Here is a 15,581-nt window from a genome sequence, read left to right on the forward strand (position 1 = left end):
ACCAGATTAAAACTTGTATCACCAGCCACAGTAAAGGTGAGAGTTCCGTGCAGACTTGGGATGCGAAGCATCTGAAATTTTGATCACAGGTAGCAATGCTTTTGGTGTGATCAAATCAAGGGTTTCCTTCGACAGTGGACCGAGTAATGATTGCAAACTAATTGCAGCAAGCATATTGCACTTTGCTTTGCAATAACAGCTCCCTACCAGCTGTTTCCTTTAGCAGTTGTTCATTTCAAGTAGGTACCAGCGTGCTGGAGTGTGAGATGCTAGAACGTAATTTCAATCCTTTGCTTAAAATTGAGACTTGTCTTTTTTTTTTTTTAAAAAAAAAACAGCATTTATTTTTTTTTCCTCAAGGACTCTTCAACATCTACACAGCTCTAAGGCTAATTTCATCACACCCTTTCTGGTCTCCTTTTTAAGGAAAAAAAAAGTCTTTTGAAGATCATATGCAGAATGGTACAAAATCTCAAGTTTAATTAAGCTTTAGCAAAAATATCCTTCAACCATTACATTTGTTTCTTGCTTTATTCCCTCATAGCCTGCAACTCTTCTGAAGTACACTTTCAAGTAGCGATTCAATAGAGCCATTTAGAGTAGTCGTTACTATAGATTAAATAACTATTCCCATATGGCTCATGAAATATATAATCTGCACTCCTCTCTGGATAATAAATACAGTAAGTAACTGCCTACCATCCCTGAGGCCATCACTTTTGTCTCTTCTTGTGGGTTTTTCTTTATTATCTATCAATGAGTCTTTGCATTAACTTGTTCTTTGCAGGAAACGCTCCATGGGCTTATTGCTACAGAGGGAAGTTGACCCAGATTCCTCTTGCCCCAGGAGGCTTCAGGTGACTGGTACTGATACTTGATGTTTATTGAGCCCTTGCTATGTGGTTGGTGCAAGAAATAGGCATGATGCTTACTGATTCATGAGCATGATACCGGGCAAACTGTTTCCTAAGTGTTTTGGATGGCATTACTATTCATGTAAAGTCTGGGAAATGGAGAATCAGATTGCCATGGACAGTACAAGGGAAAACAAGAAAGTCTGGCCTGGATTTGTTTGACTCTAAAAACCATTATCTTTGCTGTTAATTTGGGAGCGTCACACAGCTGTGAGTACTTCAAGACCTGCGCCGACTGACCCACTGATGGGCCTAGATCATCATATTGTGATGCTTGTTTTGACATGTCTTACCCTCTTGGGATTTTTGCTTATATGTGTTCTAGGTTGTATAAAGTAGACCAGTACAATGACATAGGCAGGGCATAGTTGCAAAATATTATAGATGTTGGGAAATACATGTTCGAGATATTTCCCCCCATATGTTATCCATCACCAACATCGTCCTAAATTTTTACAGAGTCTTAGAAGAATGAAGGTGATCCTCACCATTCGTGCACAAACTGTAGCCCACAAAGTGAGTGGGCGTGATTCAAAGCACAGAGCTTTTTAACTGATGGACTTTCTTGAGAAGAGACTTCTTGTTCTCTTTACTTTACCTTAAGAGAAGCTCCAGCAGGATCAGGAGGTTCTCTCTCTCATGGCATTAGCAGCCAACTTCTCACCTCTCATCCCAAGTGAATTGAAGTCATCAGCGCTCGGCTACTGCTGCCTGTTACTGCTACCTATTTTCAGCCTGCCTTGGATCTCTGCTTCCGGTACTGATGATGTGTAAGTCCCGAAACTGCCTGATGAACGGCTGCCCATCCCACCAATCATGCTGGCTCCAGTGAAGCAAAGGAGGCCAACGTGACTTCTACTGCCTTGGTCTCTAATTATTCCCCACAAAGGACACATAGTTATTTTCTGTACAGCAGCCTGTGCTGAAGGTTGGTGTCTGAGGAGGAAGGTCATGACAATACCATACAGTACAAAACAGTAGATATTAGTTTTCACCAGAAACCAAAGAAAAAGGGAAATCCCGGATTCCTTGATGTAAGAATCACCATTTTCTCCTACTTCATTTCCTTAAAAGTTGTGTCTGGACACTGCTATGTCCTGTGCTCTTAGGGATCAGAATGTCAACACATTCAAGAAGGCAGAGATGTAATCTGTAACAAGAGCGGGGATTCCCAGAGTGGGAATGACGAGACGACGAGGATGACGAGAGGTCAGGTCATTCAGTGGTCTGTCACCACAGTGAATCAATCCAGACCAGAGCTGCTGACTCACAGTGCCAACTGGAGCAACTGGATACCAGCAAAACGGATCCAAGAATAATGTTAGTGGCCCAGTTAGGAGAAATAAGCTCCCCACCCCCCTTCCCAAGAGTTTCTTGAGCTGAGGCTGGAGATTTGTGGTACAATACTTGCCTAGTATGCACAAAACTGCAAGTGAAAAAAAAATCTCAGGACTGCAGAGATGCTCAGTGGTTAAAGGGGACTTGCTGCTCATATCACTATAATAGACACCCTTTCTTCCATAAGCTGGGGTTATTAAACTTAAGGAAGCTAAGAGTCATCCTGAGATTGGGTAACAAATTTGTAGGTCAAGATGTTGATTGTATATGAAAAGATCGACTTTGTTTCTCTCAAGAACAAAGGACGAGTTAAAGAGGACAGGGTCTCATGTCCTTTCAAACCCCAGCTAGATCCCAAAGCTCACTAATGTCAGGTGATACAGCCTCATTTGAGTGAGGGAGTTCTCCACATGTTTTATCACTTGATCTGTATATCTGTGTGCTTGTAAAAAGGGGACCACAGTAGGGAAGAAGGGACATTGTTTCACAGAAAGCTGATGAGCTAAAGGTTAGCATGAACATGCTACCACACAGACTAGACATACATCACTAATGCAGAGCACTACGAAGCCAAGTACAAAGTTTGTGAGATGCATACATTTTGCAGTCACCCATCCTATACATGATTTCGATTAACACTGATGAAAAAGCCCATGGTCCTTTGCCAGCCTTGGAGGGTCACGTAATAGGTTTGACTGCGAACGAAATCATCGTCGAATTTGGCAGCAGGGGAGTCACTCATTGCTTAGTACTTACTCTTCAGCCGCTGCTGTGAACCAAGAAATAAATACGGGTTAGCGATGTGGAGAGCAGAAAATAGCACAGAAGGACCAAGAATTGCTTTAATTTCCTCTGCACTTGCCCAAAAGTCAGCAAATGTTCTTGAGCTCCTTCAAAAGGGGCAAAAAAATTTCGGGGACTGATGTTGGCTGCTGTTGTCGTTCAATCCGATTTTTCTTTACTGATTGAAAAAAGTCCCCAGAGTGAGGTATTCATGTGAGAGCCAAATGAAAAATTAATATAGCTTAAGGAATCAAATTAATTTCTTTCCGTCAGTGTTTCCCTCGCTCTTAACTCTTGACTGAGCCCTCTCCCCTTCGCACCTCTCTTCTCACAGAGAGAACCCATTAAGCCTTTTTATTTATTTATTGTTAATGAGTTCTCTGTTCTCTCCTCTCTTTGGCCACCTGTGCACAGAGCTGGTACAGGTCCAGCTGTGGGCCTCATTTTTCTTGGGCAGGAGTTATACAAGCGTGGGCATTTGCTAAAGTTTCACGGGGAGAAATGTGTGGGAAAGGCTCCTCTGTGTTTTGAAGGAGTCGGGAAAGGCCTGCATGCAGCTACAGCTCCAGAGCCAACCACTTTGGGGCATGCGAGGGACAAGAGCCAAATGGAAAGATGCCCCTGGGAGCCTGTGAAGACGGCTAGTAGCGGGACATAATAAATATCTTTGTGGTGACCGTTGCATCAGGTTTCTTACTTCTGGCAGCTGACGCACAACTGTTACCTTTGGCTCCCTGGCTGCACATGAGAGTCGAGCCCTACCCAACATTCCCCAGGATGTCAAGACTTCACAGCGCCCCACTCCTCTACCGTTCCTGATAGAACTGGTCCCTAAATTTAAAAATAACTTCCTGTCCTACATTTCCCTTTTGTTTTTCTTTCCATTTAACTTAATCTCAGCAATTATCTTGACAGGTTTAAAGTAAAGCACTTCATTCACGTAATAAAATTTGATTGACACTTTTAACGTGCGGAAGAGGTTAAGTAAGATGTCGCTTTAGCGTTAATAAACCTCTAAGCTTCGCGTAGCAAAATCCAAACACACGTTTAGAAGAGTGGATTCAAAAAGCCATGAAAATATCCCTAAGTACCACCAGGAAAACTTGGCCTTAATTACTGAGAAGGTTTGTTTTGAATTTCTCATATTTATTTTAATAGATTTTGAGGTATTATATATGCGGTAAGACATACTTTCTAAGTATATGGTTTGATAAGTTTTGACAAATATGTGTAGTCATGTAATCACTAATCTAATAGCTCACTACAGAAAGTTCCCTTTGGATCTTTGAGGGTCAGTTTCTTCTCTCTGTCCCCTCTAAACCCCTCATACCAAACCGCAAATACAATCTACCACAATAGACTTAGTTAGAATGATTGGATAACTTCACATAACTAAACAGATACTACTTTTACAGCTGGCTCATTTCTCTCAGCATACTGTTACTGAGTCTTCCATGCTATCCCATATCGTTGGTGTTGCCAATATCTTGAATTTATCGAGTTGGGGAGACATCCCCCAGTGTGGGTGACGCCACTCCCTGGCAGGATCCTGGACTGTGTAAGTGGAGAAAGAGACCTGAACAGCAACCTGCATTTGTCTCTCTCTGCTTCCTGATTGTGGATAGGATGTGATGAGCTGCTTCCAGCTCCCGTTGCCTTGATTTCCATACAACAATGGACTGGACTTTACCCGTGAGTCACAATGAGGTCATTCTCCTTTAAGTTGCTTTTGGCAGAGTCCTTTCTCCCAGCAACAGCAAACAAACTAATGTGGATGTGTTGTTAGTTTGCCACTTTAAATTTTGGACTAATATTTTATTGCATGAACAAAGCCCTGTTCACTTAGCCACTCACAGGAGGATACACAGACTTTATCCAGTCTTTGACTATTGTAGACCAACTTGGTATACATTCTTGAAGACATTTTTCGAGTATGCTTTTTTTTTTCTCTTGAGTTTTATCGATAGTTGTGGTCTCAGCTGTATGTTTCCAGGGTCTGGTCTTGTGTTAAAAGAATTGAAAATAAGGCACATACAGATTTGCGAAAGAAGTGAGGTCATTTTATTTGGAGCAAAGCAATGGCACATATTAAAGTGCATTACACTGTCAAGACTGAAAGCTGGCCACATAAGTAAGCATAATCACAGGCAGAATAATAAATAAGCCATAGCCTGGGATCTCTGTTTGTGGGGTCAAGAGAAGAGATGCCTGGTTACTAAGGGGTACCATTTGGGTGGCTCACAATTTTGATTGATTAGATTATATAATCTAATATGAATGTCACTTCCCATAATACATTCAATTTTAATCATATGCACACCCAACTATGCATAGGCCTAAGATTGTACATAGGGGATTTTCTCTAAAAGTATTGACAGAGGACACAGTTTTACCTTACTGCACACACACCCCAGACAGTTCAGGCTAGCTTAGCCCTTCTGTACTTCATGCCTGGGTGTGTTCGGAATATACATGAATAAACTGCCTAAATTTGACAATTGCCAGGGATGAGGAAATTCAAACTATTGCTCAAGGATGAGAATGTGTGTTCCTTGATGCAGAAGGGGCCTGAGGTCTCAGAGAGGTGGACTCATTGTTTGAAGAAGAATGAATGCACGTGCATTCAGGGAAAGGAACTAGGCTATCAAGTTCATTACTATAAGAGTTGCAATAAGTGGATGACCCAAACCAAAATGGGGTTCCAGGGCATTAAACCATGTGCTGCCCCAGGATCATATTGGAAGTCTGTGTATAATTCTATTAAATAAATAAATAAATAAATAAAACCTAACTGTTCCCTGTTTCTCATTTTTTGTCGCCATCAGCACACAAGTCCTCCATCCCTGAGTTACAGCCCCAGCCTTTGTGACATTCTTCTGAACGTCAGCTCTTCCAGCTACCTCGGTTTAATGTCTCCTCAGAGATTAATGGTGGTGATGTGTTTTTTTGCTTTGTTTTCTTTCATTTTGTTTTGAAATTGTATGTTCATTTTTTTGCCTTTATGGTCGTTGTTTAAAGTTTTTTCTTTTTTAAATTTGAAGGCCACAATATTGATACAGTTTGAATACTAATTCTTTGTCAAATGCAAGTAGAGCAAATCTAGCGTGTGACTTTTTAAAATCTGTTTTCCTGATTACTTTTGTAGATCAGAAAATTTGCATTTTGATAAAATTCAACTCATCAGTTGACCCCTTCTGTGGCCCAGGAAGCACTTAACTGCTACAAAGTTGTGAAGATTTTTTTTTCCTTATAAGTTTCTTTTTAAGGGGTTCAGATCTAACATGTACAAAGCAGAAAGTCAAATCATGCAACATAAAGTTGGCAATTGACATGACGAAGTATTTGTTCAGAGAAAACGTGAGAATAGCCAAAAGACAAATGAGAGTGGCCTCAACATGACTGATCTCACTAGGTCCTCTCAGGGATGTAACCTCAAAATTCTTTGAGTGGCTGTTGCTTGTAAGACAATAGAGAATAAATCTTGGCAAAGACAGGAAAAAACCACACCCTAATTTAGTATTGTCAGGATGTAGATTTTTGCAGCCATTAAGCCATGCAAGAGAAGAAACTAGGCTATTCCATATCCATTAGAGAGGCTTCTAATAAATTAGAATCTCTGTTCTAGGTATATATTCAAAGGAGAAGAAAGATCCACGGGTTGTAAAGATAGCCACGCTTCCACACCCATTGTAATATTGCACATAACAGGTAAGTGGAAATGGCTAAGGGGATGTAGTATACACAATGGGATATTATTCAGCCTTAAAAAATAAAGAATCTTCCACTTATTCCCACATGGTTTGGTGTGGATTGAGTTAAACAGAACAGACACTAACACTTACTTATATGTAGACTATTTTAAAAGTTAAATTTATTAATATGAAGAAAAGAACTGCAGGCAGTGGGTAAAAAGATGAAGGTCAAAGGAAATGAAGTAGCAATGGGGAGTAAAGAAATCTAGAGATCTGATGGATAACATGAGAATATAGTTAGTAAAATTGTACTGCATTGAAAGTTTTTATTAAGTAACTAGTGTAACTGCCCCTGCCACACAGAGTGTGACTGTGAGAGATGATCATTGTATTAATCTGATTACTATACTAAGATCATGTTGTCAGTTTCAAGCATATACAACATGGTCTACTTTTAAAAAGATATTTATTTGGGAAGGTTTACAGTTCAGCCCTGATATTCAATTCTGCGATCCTTTTCAAGTTAAATTATACAAAGATGGGAATTCATTTAAAACTATGAATGTCAATTTTTTTCATCATCATTTACTTAAAAAATGTCCTTTGTCCACTGAGCCATGTTGATTCATTTGGCAAAACCCAGTGTTACTGATATGTGAGTTGATAGCTGGCATCTCGGTTCTGTTCCATTGATCAACTGGTCTACCCTCACAGTGACACCACTCTTCCTTGATAGACATGTTTATGGTAAACTCTGAAGTCAAGTAGCAAAATTCTTGAAACTCTTTTTTCTTTTTAGAAGTCATGTAATCCATTAATATATTTCCATTTTCCATACAAATGGCCAAACTAACTAAAGCAAAGAATCAGCCTGGGATTTGGAATGGAATTTCTTGACTATCAGTTAATATGCGGAGATGTGACTCAGCAATACTGTCTTTTAATTCATGAACTTTTAAAAAGTTTATTTCTCCCTTTATTTGATCCTTTGATTTCTATCATTAGTCATTTTTTATTCCTTTTAGTATACAAATTTTTGTGTCTTTCATTAAATCTATTACTAAGTATTGTATGATCTTTGCTGCTGTCGAAAAATATTTCCACATTTTACTTATATACAGGTTAAACTGATTTTTATTTATTGACTTTGTCATACAACTTTGATATGCTCATATTTTAATATGAAAATTTTATGCAAAAAGAATAGTTGAAATAAAACCATAGTAAACACTCCATATTTATATATATTCATCATGGTTATAATTAATTTTTGTTATATCACCAATAGGTACATTAGTTTTCTATATCATTTTAGATCCATTTAAGGTAAATTTCATATATACATAAATATGCTTTATTCTAAACACTTCGGTATCTGTAGAATTACGATTCAATTCAATTCACTTCATAGTCTTTTTTACTTTTGGTGAGTTGTATGAATTTTAAGTCTTACTGTCTACTGCCTTTGAGAAATGTATTTGTGTGTTGTGTGTGTGTGTGTTAGTGTGTGTGTGTTGTAGTTCCGTGTGTCATAGTGTATCTATAGAGGCCAGAGGACAACTTTATGTTGTTGGCTCTCTTTTTCAAACTTTATATGGATTCTTTGGATCATGCAGAGGTGGTCAGCTTTGGGTTTTCAGGTGCCTCTTCCATTGAACCATTCTACTGACCCCATGACGCATTTTGACAAAAGCTTATACTTGTGTTTCCTTACGTTCCTTCAAAGTCAGTTTCTGTTGCCCTCACCCCATCCCCTGCAGTTACTGTCCTTTAAAAAGCTGTATTATCTTAGCCTGCTTCAGAACAGTGTGCAAACATAACTGTGCAGTATGTATTGTTTACATTCGAGGAGTTTCTTTCAGTCTGCATAATGTTTTGAGTTCCATTCATAATGTTGGATCCATCTTTCCTGCCTTAAAAACTGCTGATCGCATTTTGCTTCCGAATATACCTCCTATTAACGGATGTGTTGTTTGCAAACTTTTGTGCCATGAGTAAAACGAGGAACAGTCTTGTGTGAGTAGCGTGTGTGTGTGTGTGGGGGGGGAGCATATGTGCTCATATCTTTTGAGCAAATAGCTCAGAGAAGAATTCCAGGGACAGGTCTATGTTTGGTTGTGAGAAACAGCCAGGCCCATTTTCCACCGCAGTTTTAACATTCTGCACTCCCACCAACAACGTAAGGAATCTGAGATTGCGTTCCATCCTTGCCAGCATTTGCTGTTGTCAGTCTCCATTTTTAACCACTTACACCAGCCATTGCACACCCACTTTTCTCTTATTTCTGCGGTGACTAATGTTTAGCTCTCTTTCTTTTGCTTTTCATTATGAAGTATCTTCTCAGGCTTTTTTATTTTTACCAATTTGATGTTTTTGTTATTGAATTATTTCCAGATACCAAACCTTAATCAGATATGTATTTTCCAAATATTTTCTTCCTATTTTTAGCTTGCTTGTTGTTTGTTTTGTTATCATTTGATGAACAAAATTTTAAATATTGGTAACAGTCTAATTTTTAAATTTTTCCTTTGTATTTATTTTTGTGTCTAGTATAACAACACCTCACTAGATTCCAATTTAAAAAATACTCATGATTTTTTTCTGGAATATTATTCTTCTATTTTGTATTTAGGTCTATGACTTATCTCTAATTTTATATGCAATAAAGGAAGAACAGAGTTCTTCATGTAGACATATAGATACTGAAGCATCCCTAGCTAATTCTGTTTCCCCAGTGACTGTGCATATACACATTGCTTGATGTCTTCGTATTTCTGATTCAGTTTGACTTTACCAGCTTTACACTTTCTGAAACAAGACTGCTGAGTCTGATCGAGCCACTCACTGGGTGGCTCCCTTGGCACAGTCAGTCACTGTGAAGTTCTTACACCAACTCATGGTCACTGTGCCTGGCCAGCGAGCTCACGGGATCCCCGTTTCTGTCCTGCAGGGCTAAGATTATAGGTTTTTATTTTATCGGTGCTAGGAATCCATACGCAGGTATCACACTTGCATGGCGGCACTTTACACATTGGGCTCTAGTCCCGCTCTGTATTTTTTATATTTGTTCTTATTTAAATAATTTTATATTAAAATTTACAATAGCTCTCACACTGCTAAATTTCTGTGCTGAACTCTAATAGGGTCTGTCTTTCTTATTTTATTTTTTTAAGATTCCTAAGAATTTCTGTAAGATCATCATCTCATCCGTAAGCAAATTTTCCTTTGCTGCCTGCCTGTACGTTTTTATTTCTCTTGACCTAGTGCACTTCCTGTAATGCCGATGTAATGCTCAGTAGCAATGAAAAATTACACAACTTTTCATGCAAAGAAAAGTTCAATTTCTTGTCAATAAGCATTATGTTAGCTGTAGTACTAGGGCACACACCTTTTTCAGTGGATGAGATATGCTTTTAGTCTTTGTTTTGTGGGGTAGTGCAAAAAGATGTTGATTTTTTTTCAAGCACTATTCCTGCAAATATTGGGAAAATTATATGTAGGTATTTTTCCTTTAGTCTTTAGCGGTTTCCTGTGATTGACTTTTAACCACTAAAACTCTGATACATTCCTGGGTTAAAGCCCACCTTGCCGTGAAGCTGTACCTTTTCTGGTTGTTGTGCCCCGTTTGTTTGGGGAGTTTTCTCTGCTGTCTTTGCAGTTGAGTGGAACGGGCTGGAAGACCTGCTCTGAGTATCCTTTGGTGACATAAGGTTCTCCTCCATTCCAAGGAGTTACAAAATGAGCGGGGCCTGATCACGTTCCTTTATGTTCTTTCATGGTAAGTGCAAGATTGGCGTGATTCTTTCCTTGGACACAATGAGCTCACCGGGGAAATAAGGTAGACATGGAATGTTTTTCACTTGATGATTTCTGACACCAATCTAATTATTAGATAGATATGCCAATATTTTATTTCTTCAGGACTTGGTTTTGGACAACTTTTATTTTTTTTAATTATCCAGTTCTGAGAGAGAGCTGCAAGAAAATAAATCATGAAGATAATAACAAAATCAATAAAAAAGAAAACAGATGTACAAACCATTGGAAGATTAATAGACTTAACAAATCAGAAACAGAGCATGCATTATGATTATATTTAATGAAAGGATATTGCTCCAGACTTATACACATTAAAAGAGAATTAAGGACATATGATGGATTGTGCCAATAAATTTGACTTATTTTACTGTTAAATTTTGGTCTTGTTCCATTTTAAGTTAAAAATTTATATAACTTAGGTGCCACCATCGTTTAGTTGTATGCAGTTGCATAGTCTCCCCAGCACCACGTATTGAAGGGAATACCCTTTCTGTGTTTAATTGTTTTGAATTTTTGGTGAAATTCAATTGTCCTTATTTCTGGTGCTGTGTTTTTTAATATTCTGCGCTAGCCCAACAATCTCTGTGTCAGTTTTTGTGTTGGTATCATACTGCTCTGTTTCAATAGATTCAATGAATTTATTTATGATTGGAGAAGTCTGAGTATTAAAATTTGGGTCTTTATTTTCAAACTTATTTTTAACCTGTTCAAGGCCCTTTTAAAATCCATATGGACAACAGTATGGACTTTTTCGTCTCTCCTTCCTTCCTTCCTTCCTTCCTTCCTTCCTTCCTTCCTTCCTTCCTTCCTTCCTTCCTTTCTCCCTTCCTTCCATTTATTTATTTATTTATTTTTGTGCAGTGAAACTTATTGATGACATTCAAGAGAGTAGGGCTTCCTAAACTCCTTCCCTTCTTTTGGGAGTCTGGGATATAAACTGTGAGGGGAGATGCTCCGTGTTGGAGGCTGAGTTCCGAGAAGGACTCCTCAATAATCAAGCGCCTCTCTCTCTTCTCATGTTCTTGATGGGGTGGATGGCTCTGGGCTTCTTACTCCTTGCAGGCCATGTAGGCTATGAGGGTCTTCACTTTGTAGCTCTAGTCATTGCCAAGAAATGAACTTTTCAAAGTTGTCCTTGGGAGCAACTCCAGTCCCAGCACCACAGGTGGAGGAGTAGGTGTTGCTATGAAAGTTACAGAAGACAATTGGTCCTCTGTGTAGCCCAGGATACCCTTTAGTGGTCCCTCTGATGTCATCAAGAGGACAACTTGATGTCATCGAACTTGACAGCTTTCTCCAGGTGGCATGTCAGATCCATGAAAGGCTCATTCCAGGTATGAACATGGACGTCCATGCCAGTGAACTTCTCATTCAGCTCTGGAATGACTTTGTCCACAGCCTTGGAAGCACCAGTGGGTGCAGAGATGATGTCCTGGGCAGCCACGTGGCCATTATGTCACAGCTTTCCAGAGGAGTCATCCACATTCTTTTTTGGGGGGGGCAGCAATGGCATCACTGTGGTCATGAGTCTTTCCATAATGCCAAAGTTGTCATGAATGACCGTGGCTGGAAGGGCTAAGCAGTTGGTGGTACAAGAGTCATTGCTGACAATCTTCTGTGATTTGTCATACTTCTTGTGACTCATACCCATCACAAACATGGGACCATAAATAGAAAGGAAAGAGATGATGAGCCTTTTGGCTCCAACCTTGAAGTGGACCGTTGATTTCTCCATGGTGGGGAAGACAGCAACAGACTCCACTACATACTTGGCACCAGCATTACCCTATTTGATGTTGGCAGGTTCTTGCTCCTGGAAGTTGGTGATGGCCTTCCGGTGGATGACAAATTTCCCATTCTCAGCGTTGACCGTGCCATTGAACTTGCCATGGGTAGAGTCATTCTGGAACAAGTAAACTATGGAGTTGAAGCCAGTGAAGGTAGGTTATTGATGAGCACAGTATCCACTTTACTATCATTGAGGGAATAGCTGATAACCAGAAGCCCAATAGTCAAAATCCGTTCACTCCTATCTTCACTGCTGTGTTTCCTGAACGAGGCTGGCACTGCACAAGAAGAAAGTTCCACTGTTTCTGGAACCAGGAGAAGCAGAGATATATAGTATGGACTTTTCAATTTCTATAAAAATGCCATAGAGCTATTGATAGGAATATCATTGAATCTGTAGACCATCCCAGGGAATACTGTTATCTCAACAATGTCTTTCAATCCATCATCACAGACCATATTTTCATCTTCTTTTGTTTCTTTCAGCAATGTTTGTTAAATTTGCAGTGTACATGACTTATACTTCTTGGGCTAAATTTCTACCAAAGTATTATTAGTATTAATGTTTTTGATGTGATTTGATGATGTATGGCTGACTTTTACATGTTGATTTTGTATCTTGTAAATTTAAGAAATTTACTTCATGGGATCTTATACATGCAATCCTGCTGGATGGGAACAGAAATAGACCTAGAAAGCAGCTTTCTCCACCCTTCAGAGGCTTTGTGTGAAGAACTCACTGCCCCACTGCCCGTGGCATGGCCAATGGAAAAATCTGAGAGTTTTCCCCTGACATCTGGGAACAAGAGCAGGGCTAACAGTCCCCACTTTCACTGCCTCAGCTGAGTACTGGCTCTTCTATCTGAGTGACTAGGCAGGAAAAAAGAAAACGTCCTTCAGTCTGTAGAAAAAATCCACTTGGACTTATGTTCTTCCTCTTGTTGACTTTGCTTAATCCCTATTTTACGTTCTGTTCTTCGGTTGATTCTTTATGTTGAGTTGATCATGTTTTTAACGTTTTATGCCATCCACTAGATCGTAAGTTCTATGGGAATATGAAAAGCTGCCCTTCAGCAGAAAGGGTTATGGAACACCTCTTGTGAATTATCTAGCTGCCAAGGACCACAGTTTTGCACGGCTCATCTTTCAGTCTCTCAAATGAGTGTCCAGCTTGGTAGTTTTAGGGAGGGCCTGGTCCCATCTACTGTGCTCAATCACTACCAGAAGTGAAAGATTTGAGTTAAGATTTTTAACCCCTAGTTTCCTATTTTAATTGTTTCATTTAGTATATATGAATTCACCTATTTTGATGGTGCAAAAGTACAAGTTCAAGGGATTCGAAGAATAGAATTTTAGAATTTTGGAGGTAAAAGGAGGGTTACTGTCCAACCATTGATTCTAACTTCCTGTAGTGAATGAGGAAACCAGTCCAGAGAGAGTAAGAGATTTACTCAAGGTTACATAGGTTGTTGGTGATTTAAAGCCCCTTCTCCGAGAGGCAATAAATACCATAAAACTGTGCCATGGCGGTGACCTGAAGCTGCTGTATCTTTGCTCTCCATATGAAGAGTAAAAGGATTCAAATGCCAGGCAATTTACGAGTGTAAAGATTGCAAAAGGAACGCTTAGCCTGGCTAAACTGCTTTCAAGTTCCTGAAATCCCTTTCGTCACGGTCCTTTCCATAAAGTATCCGCTGTGCTAATTATAAAAAATGTCAGGTCCAGGCACCAAAAACTCTCGACAAGGCAGAGCTATAACTAAATGGAACTTCATAAAATGGAGTTCTTAAACAAATTTTGGTTTTTTAACCTATCAACCATTCCCTCAATATAGAGCATACTGTTATTCTGACGCCTGAATTTCACACAATTTAAAATCTTTACCATTTTATAAATAGCTACTTTGGTTTTATTTATCAGTGTTTAAATAAATTCATTTAAATTTGACATTATAAGCTAGTAATATATGTCTTTATTTTCATTTCATAATTTTTATTTTAGTGTTTATTCTATTAGATTGCTTGTAGAACATAATTTAATGTATTAGTAGGCTCTAACTTTATATATGCTTTATTAGTATACTATGTATTACAACTCATAAATGTCCTGCAACATGAAGGAAAAGGAAATAAAGAATATGAATTTAGGCAGAGTTCTGAAAAAAATACTCGCATAGTGGTGTAGCTCCGTGGTGAACCATTTGCCTAGTTGGAGCGAAGTCTTGGGTACAATCCCCAACACAAACACAAACACACACAGACACAGACAGACAGACAGACACACAGACATGCACAGAAACACAGACACAGACGGGCACACACAGACTCACACAGAAACATAGACACAAACAGACAGACAGACACACACAGACACACACAGAAACATAGACACAGACAGACAGACACACACACACAGAAACATAGACACAAACAGACAGACAGACACACACAGAAACATAAACACAGACAGACAGACACAGACACACACAGAAACATAGACACAAACAGACAGACACACACACACAGACACACACAAAAACATAGACACAGACAGACAGACAGACACACACACAGAAACACAGACACAGACAGACAGACACACACACAGAAACACAGACACAGACAGACAGACAGACACACAGAAACACAGACACAGATAGACAGACACACACACAGAAACACAGACACAGACAGACACACACACACAGACACACACAGAAACATAGACACAGACAGACACACACACAGACATGCACAGAAACACAAACACAGACAGACAGACAGACACACAGAAACACAGACACAGACAGACAGACACACACACAGACACGCACACACTGCTCATAGATTAACTGTTCCCAAAATGAAAATCTTGAAAGCTAGACATATTCAAAGCGACTGCCATGACTTTCAAACACCCACTGTGTTCAGGGAACAAGATGCTATTTTAGAAACAGAGACTCTATTAAACAGGAGAGAACATGGCAAAATACGCAGTTAGGAAACACAATGGAAAATAAACCCTACCTGACAGTAACCAAACATTGTAAGACTGACTAGCAAGTGGGCCAGCCCCTTATGGTGAAAGTACCCTACGGAGAGATATCAGGAAAGAAGGAATCTCCTAGACGAGACAGCTCAGTGTTGCATCAGTGCCAGAGCCCCACGGAGTCTATATAAAATCACAGTGTAATTACCTTTTGGACTTTATCTTTTTGACATTATCCTGAGTTTAAAAACAAGTCACA

This window comes from Chionomys nivalis, chromosome 14 (genome assembly GCF_950005125.1).
Source record: "Chionomys nivalis chromosome 14, mChiNiv1.1, whole genome shotgun sequence".
Lineage (NCBI taxonomy): Eukaryota > Metazoa > Chordata > Mammalia > Rodentia > Cricetidae > Chionomys > Chionomys nivalis.